This window comes from Zalophus californianus, chromosome 2 (assembly GCF_009762305.2).
Source record: "Zalophus californianus isolate mZalCal1 chromosome 2, mZalCal1.pri.v2, whole genome shotgun sequence".
Taxonomy (NCBI): domain Eukaryota; kingdom Metazoa; phylum Chordata; class Mammalia; order Carnivora; family Otariidae; genus Zalophus; species Zalophus californianus.
The window spans coordinates 165,967,614-165,988,485 of NC_045596.1; positions in this window are offsets into that span (position 1 = coordinate 165,967,614).

Genomic DNA, 20,872 nt, shown 5'->3' on the forward strand with positions numbered 1-20,872 from the left:
TTCTTGTCATATTTTATAGAAGGCAAAGAAGAACTGACCAATATTCCAAGACAAATTTGTCATTTCAACAGAGAGAAAATCTAATTCCAGGTTTGCGTCAGTATAATATTTGATACTAAAGGAATGACAGCTCTTTAAAAGGATCTTTTGAATAAACTCATTAAAACCAAGACACCTTTGGCAATATGTTAATACATTTTATGATTCTTTTCAGACTTATTGGCATATATCATAATTCAAGGCAAATAAAATTCCCTTCTGCAAAAGGAATTCAGATTTTGTTCTTCACTCTCCTCTTTCACATTTTAGAACAACCATTCATTTTATTTTAAACAAAATTATCCTCTTTTTTCATTTAAATCAACAAAGACGCATGTACTTACCTTACATACTAAGTTGTACCTCTGTGCTATTATTGCTTCTAGAAGCCTCTCAGTTATGTATGCTAATTATAGCTTTTCACCAAAGTGTGCAACATCTATTTCACAGAAAGAACTAGGAGGAAGGTGACAACTGTTATATCAAGCACTTTAGCAGACTTGCAAAGTTCATTTACATATATCACATGACTCTTACAGCCACAAATATATATTTTCTACACCTTTTTACTTTTCTAAAGTGGCAAAAATGAACTCTTTTGTTGACATACAGGGAAGTAGCCACTCTATAATGCATAAAAATGAAAACCTAAGAAGCTTCTCTTGGTAGTATTCTATCTTACTTAGAAATTAGTCAACTATTCAAAGATTATATCTATTGAGCAACTCAATTAATATCAGTTTAAGATCTTAAAATAAACCATGGGATTTGGCAATTATGTTTAAACTGACATACTGCCAAACATATAACTACTAATATAAAAACATTTGTCAGAATTATAATTCATTTTAAACACATCATTTTAAGTTTTTCTGAACATTTATGAGAGTAATATAAGCTTCTTTAGTAAATAAACCAGCATAAGAAGTTTAAGAAGATTAAATTCACCAACCTCATCACTAAAAAAATAAAAATAAAAACACAAAAAACAAACACACATCTTCCTTTAAAAAATAAAATAAAATGTGTATTTGTTTTATACTCCACACTGGTAAAACTAGGGAAATACATATCACTCTTTTGAAAGCAAATTTATCACACCAGTCTGATCTGCTCAAGGATTCATTTTTATAACACGAGTGTAGATTCTTTTTTTTTTTTAAAGATTTTATTTATTTATTTGACAGAAAGAGACACAGCGAGAGCAGGAACACAAGCAGGGGGAGTGGGAGAGGGAGAAGCAGGTCTCCCGCTGAGCGGGGAGCCTGATGTGGGGCTCGATCCCAGGACCCTGGGATTATGACCTGAGCCGAAGGCAGACACTTAACGACTGAGCCACCCAGGCGCCCATGAGTGTAGCTTCTGATTTAACAGTTTTATAAGAAGCCTTTTTTTTCCTTTAAAAGTTACCACATTTGAAGCATTAGAATTTCAGTTTCTTTGTTTTTCATGAATTATGAGATTATTAGGTTTAAATAAATTCTTATTAACGTTTGTAAACCAATGAGACAAGAGCTCATTTATTTTAAGGGGATTTATAAATTAATTTATTAATATCTTCTGTATATTAATATAAATGCACCACACACAACACAAGGAGAGGAAAAGGTTTCTCCTAACTACAAACATAGAAACCTTGCAATTTATGCTTTACAACTGCAGCCACAGGACAGAATAACATAGAAAGCAAAATACACCAATCCCAATGTTAAAGATCTATGTTCATTTCCAGTGGAAGCAAGACATTTCCTTGCACAAACACACGAACAAAAAAATCTGAGAAACCAAGTTGTTATTGAGACTAGATCCCCATCTCTGTCTGGTAGAGATGAGCTAATGGTCAGATCATAAAACCACCAGTCATCCTTGCCACCAGTGAGCTCTAGCTTATGCAACATATGCAAATAAGAACCAGAGCCCAGTTGAGCCTAGAACAAGAAGCAAAGAGAAAACAAAACAAAACCCCACAGTGTTAAGAAGAAAAAACAGAGAAGGAAGGAACGAACGAAGAGAGAGAGAGAGAAACTGAGAGGTAGCAAAAACACATTGCATTGCCTCTGAGGATTCATCCTCAGAAGTCAAGAAAAGACTTGTTTAGACTTAAACCGCCCCTGAGGGGCACCTCTTGGGCAGCAAGAGTTTAATTAGAGATAGGAGATAAGCCAACTGGACATCTCAGTAGGACTTCCAAAAACCATCAAATATCATTTTCAAAAAGCTAAAATCTATGTCTTATATGCAAACATAAAGTAACCATGTGCTAAAGATTTATGTAACTTAATGATAGAACCAGCTAGAAGATAAGCTTGATTCTCTAATCTCCATTGAAATACTTATTGGCTCATGTTTCTGCTCAAAACCTTCGCTAAGCCCTTATTTTCTCTTTCTTTTTTCTTTTTAATTATTATTATTTTTTTATACATCTGATTGGCATGGAAAATCTAAGATGAAGAAAATCTTGGATTTCATAGAAAGCAGGATTCACAATAAATTTCCTACTTCTTTATCAAGATTTTGGACTCTGAATCCAGAGTTCTTTCTACTGCACTGTAACTATCTCTATGGAGATGCAGTCCTTGTCTTGTAAGAGCTTGGGAAAACTTTGCAAAGATGATCAGTGAACAAATAAGTAATCCAGGGTAGAAACTCAGTGGCCACTGAGGAATAACTTGGTCATTACAATTCGCAGAGCAGGCAGGCACTGAAGGGTTCTGAAAGTCAAAAGTCCTTCCATAAGAGACATTTAAGGGAAATAGACACTGGGATTTCATTCATAGTATGTTTTGGGAAACTGAAGTCAAGGAGAAAGTGAATTGTCAGTTGAAAAGCAGAAAGTTGTCTTTTTGTATTTTTCATGAGGAGTAGGCTTTGTCTTTTTTCAAAAGAACAATTGAAAGAAAGTATTTTCTGGAGATCCATATTATCTACATCTTATTTTTATTATGAAAGCTCCAGACATGAGTGAGTGGTAAATTCGCCCATATGCCCGTTATCCCAAAAGTGAAAGAATTTTGTATATCAGCTTGAAGGCAATACAAGAAACTTGAAGAAAGAAAAAGAGAGATGGGGAGGGGTTGGAGAGAGAGAGACAGAGATGAATCTGGCTTGTCTGCAAAACTTTACAAAACAAAAGAAGAAACCATCTGTTAAATGAATGGCTTAATGCCGAGCAAGGTATGAATCAGAAATTTAGCAGATTTCTAAATCCAAGGTGTAGAAGGCAATGCTGGAACATTGGGAGAACTTGTGTAAGTAACATGGATCCTTTGATGGAATTGGATCAAGGTAAACCTGAGATGTTTAAGGTGAGTGAATGAGAACGTGTGCTTGTATAAAATAAGTTGCTTATCCAGGAGCCTTTCTTTTGTTGTTGCTACCTTTACCAGAGAAAGAAAATATGGTCTCTGGCTAAGTCCCTTCACCTGCTGTGAAGCTCCTCCGAAAAATACAGAACTGCTCTTTACATGGAAAGTTAATAGCAAGTACGGTAGAAATTTCTCACTGGAGCAATATTTTTCAAAGAATATGAAACAGTTGGCAGTTCCTCCCATTAAAAGATCTGAAGTTTAAGTTTAGATTTCATATTACTGTAGTTCTGCCAAGTCCAAATTTGGCCTTCTAGCTATTTTATTTTTATTTCCCATTAGTTGTATCTATAATTCCCAGTGGAAGTTGACTATGGCCCATAATCAACAGTGAACTCATTAATGACTTGTGGAGAATTTTTTAAACACAGTTCTGTGGCCTTGGGATATTCTAATTCAATAGGCCTAGAACAGGAAATTGGCATATATTTTTAACTATTCTTTAGAATTTCTGATGATCAACAGACTTAGGGACCATTACTTAGTAGTGCTGGGGAAGAATTAAGGATATAGGTTAGTCTGCTTTTCTTGGAGCATGCATTCCAGAGGATTGCAGAGATAAGCAGTGGGAAGTTCAATGAAGAGAATGGAAGTGTGCTAAATTTGAGGGGTGAATGTAAAGAAAAATTTTTAAATGACCCGAGAAGTTTATATTTTTGGCAATAATGAAGGTAGCAGAGAGATCTTGCAGTCAGCCTCAAGATAACCAAGATCAAAAGTCTGAGTATTTCCCTCAGCCTCTTAGGACACGGGTGCAGCCTGGTAGGACAAGCTGGATGTGGTGATGGCTAAGGAATTTCCTTCTCCTCCTCCAGAGGGAGGGGTAGCAGGCACTCTGTACATATGCCCGATGCAGTGCACATTCCCTGGCCATCAGGTCACATATCAAGAGATATCTGATAAAACATTCTGGCTTCCTTGCAAACAGTACCTTTCTGAAAAAAAGGTCAAGTTTGGAAAAAAATATTTTTAGATAGGGCACAATTTGTCTTAACTTTTATCACCTTGTAATTCAGCACTTGATGTATCTTAATTGAATTTTCTCCATAAGAGAATGTGAGAAACTAAAGAGTGAACTAAGTAAGAGCTACTGCAGTGGGAATATTGACATTCACTAAGAAAACAAGATCTTCTTACTCCTTGTAGTGGGTTGACTTGTGCCCCCTCCCACTGCCCCCACAAAGATATGTCTAAGTTCTAATTGCTGGAAGCTATGAATCTGACCTTATTTGGTAAAAGGGTCTTTGCAGATGTAATTGAGCACGAGATCATCCTGGATTATCTGGGTAAGCCCTAATCCAGTGACAAGTGTCTTTATAAGAGAAACACGGAGAAGAAGGCCTTGTGAAGACACAGGAGGACACTGGAGTGATGTGGTCACAAGTCAAGGATCACCTGGAACCACCAGTATCTAGAAGAGGTAGGAAAGGCGCGTCCACAAGGAGCACAGTCTTATCAGCACTGTGATTTTGGACTTCTTGCCTCCAAAACTGGGACAATAAATTGCAGTTGTTTTAAGTCACTCAGTTTGTGGTAATTCGTTACAGCAGCCCCAGGAAACTATATATCTCTATCATAATAAAGTGGGGAGATGGTCTTCTCTCACCACTGTTTTGTACAACACGTATATGCTGAAGAGGGAAGAAGAGATGAGGCCCATGAGGAGGTACACAAAGGTCTGGTGGAGGGGTGCATTCCAAAGACCATGCTGGGAGGTGGGATACTATCAATAATGTGGACATGCTTGTCATGCAGCCAAGAAAACAGCAAACTGTGGACAAAAACAGTAGTAGGGGAAGTAGGAATTGGCAGCTTTCAAGAATTTCAGTGGTCCATTGAGTGAGTGAATCTGTTCTGGATTTTTCCTTGGGAATAGAAAATTCATCAGGATATGAACCTCCCATGATTCTTCTGGTGGGAACTCCATGACGGAAATTGCTGTTATTGCATCCCTGATTTCAAATACCAGGCAGGTCGAAGTGGGGTGGCGCTAGGTTATGCACTCAGTGCTTACTCATTAAATGGTAGCATCCAGTTTTTCCTGAGTTATCCTTGGCCAAAACCACTGTTTCAAACAAAACCAAAATTCTTCCTGAAGGGATAATTGCTAGAACAAGAAAAGTGGCTTGGGAGAAATCTATGGTTTTGGATGCTTATTCAGCCTTTCTCCTGTGTAGCTTGAATAGAAGAAACATTCCTCCAAACATCATCTTAGAAAAATTAAGGCTCAGTTCACACCAGGGCCAGATAAACACAAGAGGGTATCCTAGACAGCATACCATCTTCAAACTAATACTTCCTAAATCTGTATTCATTGTTTATTTAGTAGAGGGGGGGAACAAAGGGATTTCTGTTACTATCTTGACAGAATTCAATATCCAAATTTTAAGGAAACTTTCCTGCTTACTAATTTACTTGTATTTGCTAAAGCTGAGTCAATATACATGGAAAAAAAAAGAAACAAACAAACTTTGTAAAATTTTTTCTATTTTTTCCTTAAATCTTTGCTCTCCAGTTTACTTTCATTATTTTTAGGAGCAGACAACTCCCTGGGATACATTAATAGTTTACAATGTGCATAATTAAAAGAATCATTAAATTTTGATAAGTCATGTTACATCCTGCATTGTTTTATTCAGAACTTCAGTTAACTAGGATTGCCAACATGAGTGACACAAAACTCTCAATAGACATGAGTCAGCACTAAAGAGGAATATTTTTTTTTTAATTTTTTTATTGTTATGTTAATCACCATATATTACATCATTAGTTTTTGATGCAGTGTTCCATGATTCATTGTTTGTTCATAACACCCAGTGCTCCATGCAGAACGTGCCCTCCTCAATACCCATCACCAGGCTAACCCATCCCCCTACCCCCCTCCCCTCTAGAACCCTCAGTTTGTTTTTCAGAGTCCATCATCTCTCATGGTTCGTCTCCCCCTCTGACATACTCCCCTTTTCTTCCTCTCCTGTTATCTTCTTCTTTTTCTTTTTTCTTAAAATATGTTGCGTTATTTGTTTCAGAAGTACAGATCTGTGATTCAACAGTCTTGCACAATTCACAGCGCTCACCGTAGCACATACCCTCCCCAATGTCTATCACCCAACCACCCCATCCCTCCCACCCCCAACCATTCCAGTAACACTCAGTTTGTTTCCTGAGATTAAGAATTCCTCATATCAGTGAGGTCATGTGATACATGTCTTTCTCTGATTGACTTATTTCACTCAGCATAACACCCTCCAGTTCCATCCACGTCGTTGCAAATGGCAAGATCTCATTCCTTTTGATGGCTGCATAATATTCCATTGTGTATATATACCACTTCTTCTTTATCCATTCATCTGTCGATGGACATCTTGGCTCTTTCCACAGTTTGGCTATTGTGGACATTGCTGCCATAAACATTGGGGTGCACGTACACCTTCGGGTCCCTACATTTGTATCTTTGGGGTAAATACCCAGTAGTGCAATTGCTGGATCGAACGGTAGCTCTAGTTTCAACTGTTTGAGGAACCTCCATACTGTTTTCCAGAGGGGTTGCACCAGCTTGCATTCCCACCAACAGTGTAGGAGGGTTCCCCTTTCTCCACATCCCCGCCAACATCTGTCGTTCCCTGACTTGTTAATTTTAGCCATTCTGACGGGTGTGAGGTGGTATCTCATTGAGGTTTTGATTTGGATTTCCCTGATGCCGAGCGGTGTTGAGCACTTTTTCATGTGTCTGTTGGCCATTTGGATGTCTTCTTTGGAAAAATGTCTGTTCATGTCTTCTGCCCATTTCTTGATTGGATTATTTGTTCTTTGGGTGTTGAGTTTGATAAGTTCTTTATAGATTTTGGATACTAGCCCTTTATCTGATGTGTCATTTGCAAATATTTTCTCCCATTCTGTCGGTTGTCTTTTGGTTTTGTGGACTGTTTCTTTTGCTGTGCAAAAGCTTTTTATCTTGATGAAATCCCAATAGTTCATTTTTGCCCTGGCTTCCCGTGCCTTTGGCGATGTTTCTAGGAAGAAGTTGCTGCGGCTAAGGTCAAAAAGTTGCTACCTGTGTTCTCCTTTAAGATTTGCATGGACTCCTGTCTCACGTTTAGGTCTTTCAACCATTTGGAGTCTATTTTTGTGTGTGGTGTAAGGAAATGGTCCAGTTTCATTCTTCTGCATGTGGCTGTCCAATTTTCCCAACACCATTTGTTGAAGAGACTGTCTTTTTGCCATTGGACATTCTTTCCTGCTTTGTCAAAAATAAGTTGACCATAGAGTTGAGGGTCCATTTCTGGGCTCTCGATTCTGTTCCATTGATCTATGTGTCTGTTTTTGTGCCAGTACCATACAGTCTTTATGATGACAGCTTTGTAATAGAGCTGGAAGTCCGGAATTGTGATGCCGCCAGCTTTGCTTTTCTTTTTCAGTATTCCTCTGGCTATTCTGGGTCTCTTCTGGTTCCATACAAATTTTAGGATTATTTGTTCCATTTCTTTGAAAAAAGTGGATGGTATTTTGATGGGGATTGCATTGAATGTGTAGATTGCTCTAGGTAGCATTGACATCTTCACAATGTTGATTCTCCCAATCCATGAGCATGGAACGTTTTCCCATTTCTTTGTGTCTTCTTCAATTTCTTTCATGAGTATTTTATAGTTTTCTGAGTACAGATCCTTTGCCTCTTTGGTTAGATTTATTCCTAGGTATCTAATGGTTTTGGGTGCAATTGTAAATGGGATAGACTCCTTGATTTGTCTCTCTTCTGTCTTGTTGTTGGTGTATAGGAATGCCACTGATTTCTGTGCATTGATTTTATATCCTGCTACTTTACTGAATTCCTGTATGAGTTCTAGCAGTTTTGGGGTAGAGTCTTTTGGGTTTTCCACATACAGTATCATATCATCTGCAAAGAGTGAGAGTTTGACTTCCTCTTTGCCGATTTGGATGCCTTTGATTTCTTTTTGTTGTCTGATTGCTGTGGCTAGGACTTCTAATACTATGTTGAATAGCAGTGGTGAGAGTGGACATCCCTGCCGCGTTCCTGACCTTAGGGGAAAGGCTCTCAGCCTTTCCCCATTGAGAATGATATTCGCTGTAGGTTTTTCATAGATGGCTTTTATGATATTGAGGTATGTACCCTCTATCCCTATACTCTGAAGAGTTTTGATCAAGAAAGGATGTTGTACTTTGTCAAATGCTTTTTCTGCATCTATTGAGAGGATCATATGATTCTTGTTCTTTCTTTTGTTAATGTATTGTATCACGTTGATTGATTTGCGGATGTTGAACCAGCCTTGCAGCCCAGGAATAAATCCCACTTGGTCGTGGTGATTAATCCTTTTAATGTACTGTTGGATCCTATTGGCTAGTATTTTGGTGAGAATTTTTGCATCCATGTTCATCAAGGATATTGGTCTGTAATTCTCTTTTTTGATGGGGTCTTTGTCTGGTTTTGGGATCAAGGTAATGCTGGCCTCATAAAATGAGTTTGGAAGTTTCCCTTCCATTTCTATTTTTTGGAACAGTTTCAGGAGAATAGGTATTAATTCTTCTTGAAATGTCTGATAGAATTCCCCTGGGAAGCCATCTGGCCCTGGGCTTTTGTTTCTTGGGAGATTTTTGATGACTGTTTCAATTTCCTTAGTGGTTCTAGGTCTGTTCAGGTTTTCTATTTCTTCCTGGTTCAATTTTGGTAGTTGATACATCTCTAGGAATGCACCCATTTCTTCCAGGTTATCTAATTTGCTGGCATAGAGTTGCTCATAATATGTTCTTATAATTGTTTGTATTTCTTTGGTGTTGGTTGTGATCTCTCCTCTTTCATTCATGATTTTGTTGATTTGGGTCATTTCTCTTTTCTTTTTGATCAGTCTGGCCAGGGGTTTATCAATCTTGTTAATTCTTTCAAAGAACCAGCTCCTAGTTTCGTTGATCTGTTCTACTGTTCTTTTGGTTTCTAGTTCATTGATTTCTGCTCTGATCTTTATGATTTCTCTTCTCCTGCTGGGTTTACGCTTTATTTGTTGTTCTTTCTCCAGCTCCTTTAGGTGTAGGGTTAGGTTGTGTATTTGAGACCTTTCTTGCTTCTTGAGAAAGGCTTGTATTGCTATATACTTTCCTCTCAGGACTGCCTTTGCTGTATCCCAAAGATTTTGAACAGTTGTGTTTTCATTTTCATTGGTTTCCATGAATTTTTTTAATTCTTCTTTAATTTCTTGGTTGACCCATTCATTCTTTAGTAGGATGCTCTTTAGCCTCCATGTATTTGAGTTCTTTCCGACTTTCCTCTTGTGGTTGAGTTCTAGTTTCAAAGCATTGTGGTCTGAAAATATGCAGGGAATGATCCCAATCTTTTGGTACCGATTGAGACCTGATTTGTGACCTAGGATGTGATCAATTCTGGAGAATGTTCCATGGGCACTAGAGAAGAATGTGTATTCCGTTGCTTTGGGATGGAATGTTCTGAATATGTCTGTGAAGTCCATTTGGTCCAGTGTGTCATTTAAATTCTTTATTTCCTTGTTGATCTTTTGCTTAGATGATCTGTCCATTTCAGTGAGGGGGGTGTTAAAGTCCCCCACTATTATTGTATTGTTGTCAATGTGTTTCTTTGCTTTTGTTATTAATTGCCTTATATAATTGGCTGCTCCCATGTTCGGGGCATAGATATTTACAATTGTTAGATCTTCTTGTTGGATAGACCCTTTCAGTAGGATATAGTGTCCTTCCTCATCTCTTATTACAGTCTTTGTTTTAAAATCTAGTTTGTCTGATATAAGGATTGCCACCCCAGCTTTCTTTTGGTGTCCATTAGCATGGTAAATGGTTTTCCACCCCCTCACTTTCAAGCTGGGGGTGTCTTTGGGTCTAAAATGAGTCTCTTGCAGACAGCATATGGATGGGTCTTGTTTTTTAATCCAATCTGATAGCCTGTGTCTTTTGATTGGGGCATTTAGCCCATTTACATTCAGGGTAACTATTGAAAGGTATGAATTTAGTGCCATTGTATTACCTGTAAGGTGACTGTTAACTGTCTGTTGTCTGTGTTCGTTTCTGCTCTTTGCTGCTTTTAGGTTCTCTCTTTGCTTAGAGGACCCCTCTCAATATTTCTTGGAGGGCTGGTTTCGTGTTTGCAAATTCCTTTAGTTTTTGTTTGTTCTGGAAGCTTTTTATCTCTCCTTCTATTTTCAGTGATAGCCTAGCTGGATATAGTATTCTTGGCTGCATATTTTTCTCGTTTAGTGCTCTGAAGATATCTTGCCAGTCCTTTCTGGCCTGCCAGGTCTCTGTGGATAGGTCTGTTGCCAATCTAATGTTTCTACCATTGTAGGTTACATATCTCTTCTCCCGAGCTGCTTTCAGGATTTTCTCTTTGTCTCTGAGACTCGTAAGTTTTACTATTAGATGTCGGGGTGTTGACCTATTATTATTGATTTTGAGAGGGGTTCTCTGTGCCTCCTGGATTTTAATGCCTGTTTCCTTCCTCACCATAGGGAAGTTCTCTGCTATAATTTGCTCCAATATACCTTCTGCCCCTCTCTCTCTCTCTTCTTCTTCTTCTGGGATCCCAATTATTCTAATATTGTTTCGTCTTATCGTATCACTTATCTCTCGAATTCTGCCCTCGTGATCCTGTAGTTGTTTCTCTCTCTTTTTCTCAGCCTCTTTATTTTCCATCATTTGGTCTTCTATATCGCTGATTCTCTCTTCTGCCTCATTTATCCTAGCATTTAGTGCCCCCATTTTTTATTGCACCTCATCAATAGCCTTTTTGATTTCGATTTGGTTAGATTTTAGTTCTTTTATTTCTCCAGAAAGGGTTTCTCTAATAACTTCCACGCTTTTTTCAAGCCCAGCTAGTATCTTTAAAGTCATGATTCTGAACTCTAGGTCCGACATCGTACTAATGTCCGTATTGAGTAGGTCCCTGGCTGACGGTACTACCTCTGGTTCTTTTTGCTGAGGTGATTTCTTTCGTCTTGTCATTTTGTCCAGAGGAGAATAGATGAATGAGAGAACAAAATGCTAACAGGTTTACAACGTCCCCAGCAAATATACTGTATACAAATCAGAAAAGACCTGAAACCAGGGGAAAAGAAAGGGAAAGAAAGAAAAAAGAAAGAGAAAAAAAAAAAAAGATAAAAACAAAAACAGAGCAATACAAAAAAAGAGAATATGATCAAATATGATCAGGCTAGTGCATAGATCAGTGCCACACACTAGATTTTGGGCGTATTTTGGTCTGTTAGAAAAAAGTGCCTCCTAAAATTTTAAAGGAAGCAAGACATATATGTACAAAATAAGGGTTGATACAATGAAGGGATGGAAGATGACTGTAAAGATGAAAATTATAAAAGATTTTATAAAAGGACTTGGTAAGATAAGTTGTTTGAAAAAAGAAAGAAGATTTAAGAAAAAAAAAAAAAGGAAAAAGGGAGAGAATGTGATCAGGCAGGAGACTAGAACAAAGCCATACACTAGTGATTTAGGGTATCTTTTGATCTGTTAGAAGAAACTGTACCTCAAAATTTTAAAGAGAGAACAACTTATATATATATGCCAAAAATAAGGGTAACTACTATGAAGGGATAAAATATGACTCTAAAAATGAAAAATAAAAAATGATGTTTTTTTTTTAAAAAAAAGGGATTGATAAGATGTTGGTTGAAAAAGGGAAAAAGAAAAAAAAAAAAAACAGTCAACAAAAATTAACTTTGATGAAATAATGAATCATGGTAAAAAAAAAAAAAAAAGCCATGAATCTATGTGCAGTATTCCCCTAGCACTGGAGTTCTCCTATTCTCCTTGATGGATCAACTTGGTCTTGGCTTGCTGGCTGTTTGTGTTGATCTTCTGGGGGAGGGGCCTGTTGCTGTGGTTTCCAAATGTCTTTGCCGGAGGCGGAATTGCCCCGCCCTTGTCGGTCCGGGCTAAGGAAGCTGCTCCGGTTTGCTCTCAGGAGCTTTTGTTCCCTGGAAGCTCTCGGTACAGCCTTGGAGGACCAGGGCAGAAATGGTGGCCTCCCAATCTCCACCCGGAGGAGCTGAGAACTCAGGGCCCCGCTCCTCAGTGCATCCCCAGAGAAAAGCAGTCACTTCCGTGTCCCCGGTCTCCGGCCGCACTCCATGCTCACCCGGCCTGTTATCGAGCGTTTCTGTCTCTGGCACCCGACCCCGCGCGGAGTCTCCAAACCCAGCAGATCCCTGCAGTGCGCTCCCGCACCGCTCCTACCCGGGAAGGAAGGGGAGTCTCCCCGGATCTGCCGCCTGCTGGGTCCCTGCTGGAGGAGCCGTGCCCCGACTGGGCCGCGGATCACAGTTTATGGCCACCCCGAGCTGAGAGCCCGCGACTCTGCTCCGTCTCTGCACCCAGCTTCCCCGTTCTGATACCTGGGAGCTCTGGCGCACTCAGGCACCCCCGGTCTCTCTGTGACCCCAAGGGTCCTGAGACCACACTGTCCCGGGAGGATTCCACCCCCCTCTTAGCCACTGCAGCGACGTCCCTCCGCAGAGCCAACTTTTAAAAGTTCCGATTTTGTGCTCCGCGGCTCTAGCACTTGCCAGAAGCGGCCGGCGGAGGCCCCTCCCCCGCCGTCTATCCTCCCGAATATCGCCTCGGATTCACTTCTCTGCACGCCCTACCTTCCAGTAAGTGGTCGCTTCTCTGTTCAGAGAGTTGTTGCTACTCTCATCTTTGATCTCCTGTTGAGTTCGTAGGTGTTCAGAATGGTTTGATCCCTATTCAGCTGAATCCCTGAGACCAGACAAAATCTAGGTCTCCTACTCCCAGAGGAATATTTTTAAATGTCTGCTCCAGACAGAGAAAGGCAAATACCATATAATTTCATTTATATGGGGAATCTAAAAAACAAAACAAATGATAAACAAAAAACAAAATCAGACCTATAAATACAGAGACCAAAGTGATGGTTGTCAGAAGGAAGGGGAGTGGGGGGATGGGCAAAATAGGTAAAAGGAGGTACAGGCTTCCAGGTATGGACTGCATAAGTCACAGGGATGAAAGGTTGAACATAGTGAATATAGTCAATAGTACCGTAATAGCATCGTATGGTGACAGATGGTAGCTACATTTGTGGTGAGCACAGCATAAGGTATAGAGAAGTTGAATCACCAAGTTGTGCACCTGAAAATAATGTAACATTGTGTCAACTGTATTTTAAAAAAAAAGGTCTGCTCCAGACTTGTCTATTCCTACCCATTTGGTTTAGAAACAATTTGTGGTTAACCAGTTATATGGCAGGTTGTACCTGGAAATGAGGCAAACGATGCCACATTTATTTGACTTTTTGTTTTTTATAGACAGACATCTGGGGCAGCTGCCTTTCTTTCTGCCCTTGATTCTGGGTCTGGGCCTAATGCCAGTCTCTCTCAGTCTGCTTTTACTGCTTTTACAAAGACTTGCACTTACTGACAATTCAGAGCCTACAGGTCACAGCCTACTAGTCCAAATTGTCTCCATCTGCAAGGCACAGTGTCTGTCCTGGGGTTTCCAATATGCCTTTCTTGATGCTGTAGGTCACACAAAATGCTCCCCTACCAAACCATTGCAATTATTGTATGTGGGTTAATTTGGAAACTTAGGAAAAAACTCAGAGTTTATAAAGTGCTTATCATGAATTACATATTCTAATCATCATGAAAAACCTGTGAGGTAGGATTTATTATTATTATCTTCTAATTTCAAGATAATGAAACTCGAAGTGATTTGCTCAGGATCACATATGCAGTGGGTAGCTGCCCCAGGATTCTAACCTGAGTTAGTCATTCATTATTTGTGCCTAAACACTATATTTCATTAATTTTTAGATGCATGTTTTGTTTAAATTTTAACATTTATAAAGCTTGTATGATGTGTTTAATTGGCACTGCTCTTGTTTCTTAAGAGTATAAAATATAATAGTACCTTACATTAATACTACCTGAGATTAGATGGCATATTGTATTTAATAAGGGCTTACCAGGTGCCAGGAGCTGTGGGGGGCACTAGAAATAAAACTGTGAGCAACAGTGATATTCCCCACTTTTGCAGCATTTCTAGTGCTTTACCTGCATCATTATACCACCCAACCCTAGCCTGTTGTAAATTGTTTTCTATTTTGTCCCACGTGTTGGGAGCAATAGTCTTAACAAGATTACAAGCCACTTGAGATGCTGTGTCTGGCAGAATTGCCTTCTTTATATGCAACCTATGGTGCCTTTCCAGTGTATTTTTTCTGATGCTTATCTTGACCTTCCACACCAAATAGAATGGGTCCTAGGTGGTAGAGTCATTATATTGATCCATATTTTTAAGATACTGTTCCTAGAACTTGGGAAATCTCAGCTGGGCCGGTGATGTGGAGACAGACTTCTCTGCAGTTTTGCTATGCTGTAATTTGCCAATATTTAGGATTCCTTAGGAGCAGAAGAGAGTAGTTAATAGGTAGCTCCCCACCCCAGGTGTACTGCCCCCAAAATAGTACCAACATACTGCCAAAAATAAGACAAAACTGAAACAGACTCTTTCTTTATGGCAGTCTTGGCATTAGCAGCTGCCACATGATCAAGTACAGTGAGGCTTTGAAAAACAGTGCAGCTGAGAAACCTGAGCTCCAGCCTGGCTTTCTTGCTAACCAGCTGTCAGTCTCTGAACCTCCATTTACTTGTCTCTAAGATGAATGTATCAGCGTGAATGATCTCCAAGTCCCTCCTGCCTCTAGCAGTATAAGGAATGGAGGCCAGCTAGGGCTTGATTTTATTTTTCCACCATGTGCTTTCAGTTAAGGGTTACCATTCAGGAGATGCTGGTCCTTAATTACATGGATGTGACAAGAGTTGGATAAGAACTGGCTCTGGAAGACCCCACATCAGCAGAAGAAGTCACGGCTTTCATAATAATTTATTAATCATTGCAGTAACATGACACAGAGGAGGCTGGTGGCTAAAGTCTCCTGTGACCCCCCTGTCTCCTGACGAAGGAAAGTATGGGAAAACTAGGAAGGGTCGTGGTGGACAGATAGGATTCTACTACAGAGATCTAGACACTGTCTCTGTGCCTGCTTTCCTACCCAGGCCAGGTCTAATGGCCAAGTAAGTGACTTATATGAACAAGCAGCAAATTCATCTTCCGAGCCAGTATCATCCCAGAGATCTCAGGGCAAGTCCCTTCTGATAGAATTGAAATACAGGCTTACAATTTTACTGCTTTCTTTTTGTTTATTTTAATGCTTCAAGTGAGGCTGTAGTTACATGTACGTGCCTTTGTTTGAAATCATATTCCCTAGGAAATAACCAGATTATTTCACATATACAAGGCCAAATTTCCTTTCTCTCAACTTCTTGTCTCTGCGAAGGGGCCAAAGTATCAGGGATCCATGAAATTCTCGAGTGCTGATGACTTCCAGCTACCCTTGCTCATTGAAGGCCATGAAGTAGAACAAGCGTTACAGTCAAGAGACAAACTGAAGCCAGTCAGAACATGGGAAGGGAACTTGAAGGTACTTTGACCCAATGCTATATTTTAAGAATGCAATGATCTGATTTGCCCAAGGTTGGTTAATTCTTGAAGCTATGATCCTCTGTTCTCCCTTCCGTTTCCTCGTCCCACCAGCCTACCTCCCAGCCCAAGATATTATCTCAAGGGCAGATGCAGGAAGGAGGTAGAAAATATGGAACATCAAGGAGAAAACATTTTAATCAGTAGAAATACAAAGTTAGAACACCCCCTAAGACTTCTACTTCCCATTTTTTATCTTATCAAATTAGAAGGAAAGGTGACTATGTTGCAAAGGAAATCATGCTAGCCTTGACATCAGATACCCACATTCCAGTTCCAGCACCTTCCATGGCCCATGGAATGCTAGAGTGGAGCAGAAACAACCATGAAGTTCAAAGAGAGATTGGCAAGCCATTTTGTACTACCTCCCACAGATATAGAGAAAAACATTTCTACTGTGTCTCTCTATATCATGTGACAATGTGTGGACTTCTTTTTTTTATCCTCTGTATATTTCTCTACCTTTCTCTATATTTTTTTGACACAGAAAACATATGAAATATATGACAACTTTAGCTCAATCACATATTGGTAGCTCCAAGCACTTGTTTTCTTACCCTTTTCAAACAGGAACAATAGTATATACTTCCAGAAATCTTGGTATAGTTGAAGGAAGTGATACCATGTGCATTGAGTGCTGTAATTGCTCAATAAACATAGTTTCATTCCTCTGACCTTGCAGAATTTATCTTTGTTGTCTCCATATCCTTATCACATAAAATGGAATGGTGATAATAAACCATAAAGCAGCCAGAATTAAAGAAGATAAAATATGTGAACATGCTATGGAAATGAAAGGCAGCACTGTGTGATAAAAAGTCTGAATACAATGATATAAAAATTATATACAACCATGGAAATTACAATGCAGTGTTATATAAATTGGCATAAAATGGTGCCTATTCCACAAAAAGATATCACTAAACACACACCAGAATGGCTAATTTTTTTTTTTTTTTTTTTTTAGAGAGAGTGAGAGCAAGCATGCGAGTGGTGAGTGAAGGGCAGAAGGAGAGAGAGAATCTTAGGCAGGCTGAATGCTGAGTGCAGAGCCTGACTCGGTGCTGGATCTCACGATCCTGAGATGATGTCCTGAGCCAAAACCAAGAGTCCAGTGATCATCTGACTGAGCCACCCAGGTGCCCCTAAATTTTTTTTTAAAGTGATAATACCCAATGATGACAAATGTACAGAGAAACTGGATCACTCATACACTGCTGGCGGGAAAGTAAAATGCTACAGCTACTCTAGAAAACAGTTTGGCATTTCCTTACAAAACTAAATATGCAATTACCATATGAACCAGTAATTATACTCTGAGGCATTTATCCCAGGGAAATTAAAACTTCTATTTACACAAAAATCTGCACATGAATATTCCAGCAGCTTTATTCACAATAGCCAGACATAGGAAAAATCCATGTCTTCAGTGGGTGAGTGGTCAAACTGTGGACATCTGAACGGTGAACTACCGCTTAGCTCTAAAAAAGAAAGCGCTACTGATACACCCAGTAACTTGGATGACTCCGTAGGGTATTATGTTGAGTGAACATATACTGTGTGATTCTCTTCATTAAGCATTCTTGAAATGACAGTGCCACCAAACTGGAGAACAGAGTAGAGACTGGAGGAGTCAGAGATTGGAGAGGAGGTTGGGGAGGTAGGCGTGGTTACAAAAAGGCAATGTGAGGGATCCTTGTGGTGTTGCAACTGTTCTATAGGGATAGGTACATGAACCTCTGGATGTGATAAAACTGCATTCACACACACACACACACACACACACACACACACACACACACACACACACCAGAGCACAAGTAAAACAGTGAACATCTGGATAAAATCAGTAGATTACATCAATGTCAATATCCTGGTTGTGACATTGTACTATAGTTTCCCAAGACAGTACCATGGGGAAACCAGCAAAAGGTATCTGGAATCTCTCTGTATTACTTGTTACAACTGTGTGTGAAATAAAAATAATTACAAAGTAAGTTTAATTTAAAAATGACGCCTCCCTTATTTACTATATGAAAAGGGAGCCTGCTCTTATAAAACATGAATACTGAAAGTTGTAAGAATACACTGTTAGTCAGGGTTCAGTTGCACGTAACAGAGTCCACTCTAGCTCTTTAGTCACAGAGGAATTTAACACAGGGAATTAAGTGCTTGCGAAGTCATCGGAAAGCGTGAGCAGCAGGCTCCTGCCTGAGCTTCCAATAATGATTCTCCAAACAGCACTGCAGAACGTACCACCTAGAAGCGGCTGTCTCTGCCACACTCAGCGGTCTTGACCCACCACTTCCGCTGCTCAAGACCCACCACTTCCACCACTCAAGACCCACTACTTCCGCTGCCACCATGCCTGCGACGCGGGTGCTCTGTGCCCTGCGTGGACCGAACACAACATGGGCCTGGTAACACTGCCTTTACGGATTCAACAGTTGGGCCGCTGTCAGGGGAAACTGCAGACGCAGCAGAAGCTCCAGCTCCATCTCATTTCAAGCCTCCAGACCCCGCACTGTGCTTTGGCTTGGGGGCAGCTGGATCATATGGGAAACCCGAGGTTTAAGGGAGCCTGAGAAATACGCAACTTACAGTTCCATCTTCTAAAATGAAGTGAAACTTGCTATGGGAATTTAAATCAAGCTCAGGGAGCCATTCGCAGTACCTGGCACCGACCTATATCAAAATTTCTAGTGCATCTCTATGTCATGTGATAATATGTGTTTTTTTTTTTTTAATTTTTTAAAATTCCTTTATGTCTGTTTTTTAACCAGGAAAATATATGACAGTATTAATAAAATCAAAAAGCTATTCCAGTTCTGAAAAGCCAAACCAAACAACTATTGAATGAACACGTTTGCGGGGCTGGAGGCAGGGCCACGGGGATCAGACCAGATCATTTTTAAAATACTTTTTGAGTCCCAGAGCTTAAATTTTCATGATAAATGGCCATCGCAGCCCAGAAAACTTTAGGTCCCAGGTTGAAAACTGGAATGTCTGCAATAAAAAGGAATATAAATGAATGAAACCAGCCAGATCAGATAATAGAAAACGGGGATGACTGTGGCAAATATTCCATGTCCGAAGTGCAAAGTCACTATTTTGCTCCAGCTAATTATTGTCATGTGGAAACTTCTGGTTTCCTTTTAAAGGAAAGTAGGAAAGAAAGAACTTTCATAGAAGATACCATGATTTCCAACGTTGGTTTCAATGCCACAAAGACAACTGCTCCTTGACAGCCTGTTGTTTAGGGAGTCATTCCTGCAAGTTCAAGGTGAAATATCTTTACTAACACAGTGAAGCCCAAACAGAGCGCCCCTGTGAGCGAGGTCTGTCCAGAGAGCCCCCACTATGAAAGCTCTGCTTTAGGCCCGTGCTGCACCTGCATCTCTGTTTTTGAGGCTCTAGTAGATACTTTTCTGAACAACAGTGACTCCATTGGAGGAAACCCAGGCAGGCCAGTGGGTGTAGCGACCGTGAGAAGAACTCACAGGCTTTGGTAAGTTTCCCCAGAGCAACCCCGGGGACTAAGGCCAAGATGAGTTTAGTCGCTATTCAGTGGTACTTGCTTGCTTTGTCTCTGCCTCTCCCATGAGTATCATATCCACTGATGTGTCAGGTGAGACACAGGGCAGGAGGGACTCTAATGAGAGCCTCATTCAGTACTGAGTTCAGCCTTACAGTTTCACCTTCAAATTTTTTCCTAAGAGGAAACAAACGGATAGGGAAAGGGAGAACTGGTTACACACAAGACCCGCTGTGACTTTTCTGATACGAATAGCTAATGTTTGACTATATTTTCTGTGTACCAGGCATTGTTCCAAGCACCTTACATAAATTAACTTGCTCGATCCTCACAATTGCCTGTGAGGTAGGTGTTACAAATGAAGACATTGAGGCACAGAGACTTCTGGTAATGTGGTGGATTCACATCACTGGAGATCCAGGCCCTGTCTGGCCAGAGCTGCTCTAGCAAAGGACAACATTGCTCTCGGCATCATGGAACCAGGTCACTGATACCGTTTCTGCACCTGCAGGCCAAAGGAGCACCCGCAGTGGCTTCCTCAGCCCTCCCTTCTGCTTATTGGCATGACCCCACAATTTCTGCCTCACATTGGGCTCCTACCTGGGCTTCCCTGTGGCCTCTAAGGGGTGAGGCCTACCAGTCACCCATGCGCGGACAAACTAGAAGTTTGGGGAATTAACTCTCAGGAGTGGTGAACTGTGATCAATGGAAAGTAAGAAAATGCAGATGAATTCTTCTTTCCTACCATCAGGGAGTAGTTTCATACTGTTTCTTTAAAGCTATCTACCTAATCAGAGAAATCAGCTTGTTGTGAAAAGCTATGATCAGCCCAGGCTACACTTCCTTATATCTGTTCTTCTTGCCGTTTTCCCTTATTCCTGCCACAGTAGGATTACACTTCCCAGTGAAGTGAGAGCACAGAATCCTGTGCCTTCTGCTTTGGCTTCTAGGGGACTCCGCTAAGGCAAGGAACTCACCCAAGGTTCCACAGCAAGTAAATGCCAGTGCCAGGAATGAAGTCGGTCCCCAGGCTTTATGTTGTCTCATCACTCAGTATACTGCCTCTAAAGGGAAAATATACAACCCTAGCTTGCAAAGTTCATGTCATCTTTAAAACTAACCTCTCTCAATCTGCTGAGTGTGTTGCTGCAATTTCCTACCTTTCTCCAAACTTAAATCAAACCTTAACTTTGCTAAAGGGGTGTTGGAAGTTTCCTACATAAACTGCTAAACTTGCTTATTCTGTATCAACCGACTAAAGGATGCTGGCTCTTAGAGGGCAAGGTGTTCGTGACTGCAGGGTGAAAAATCTCAAAAATTTGTAACATAAAATCATTAAATCATGGCCACACAGCTGTGCTTAAGAATACAGCTTTGTTTAGGTTGGGAA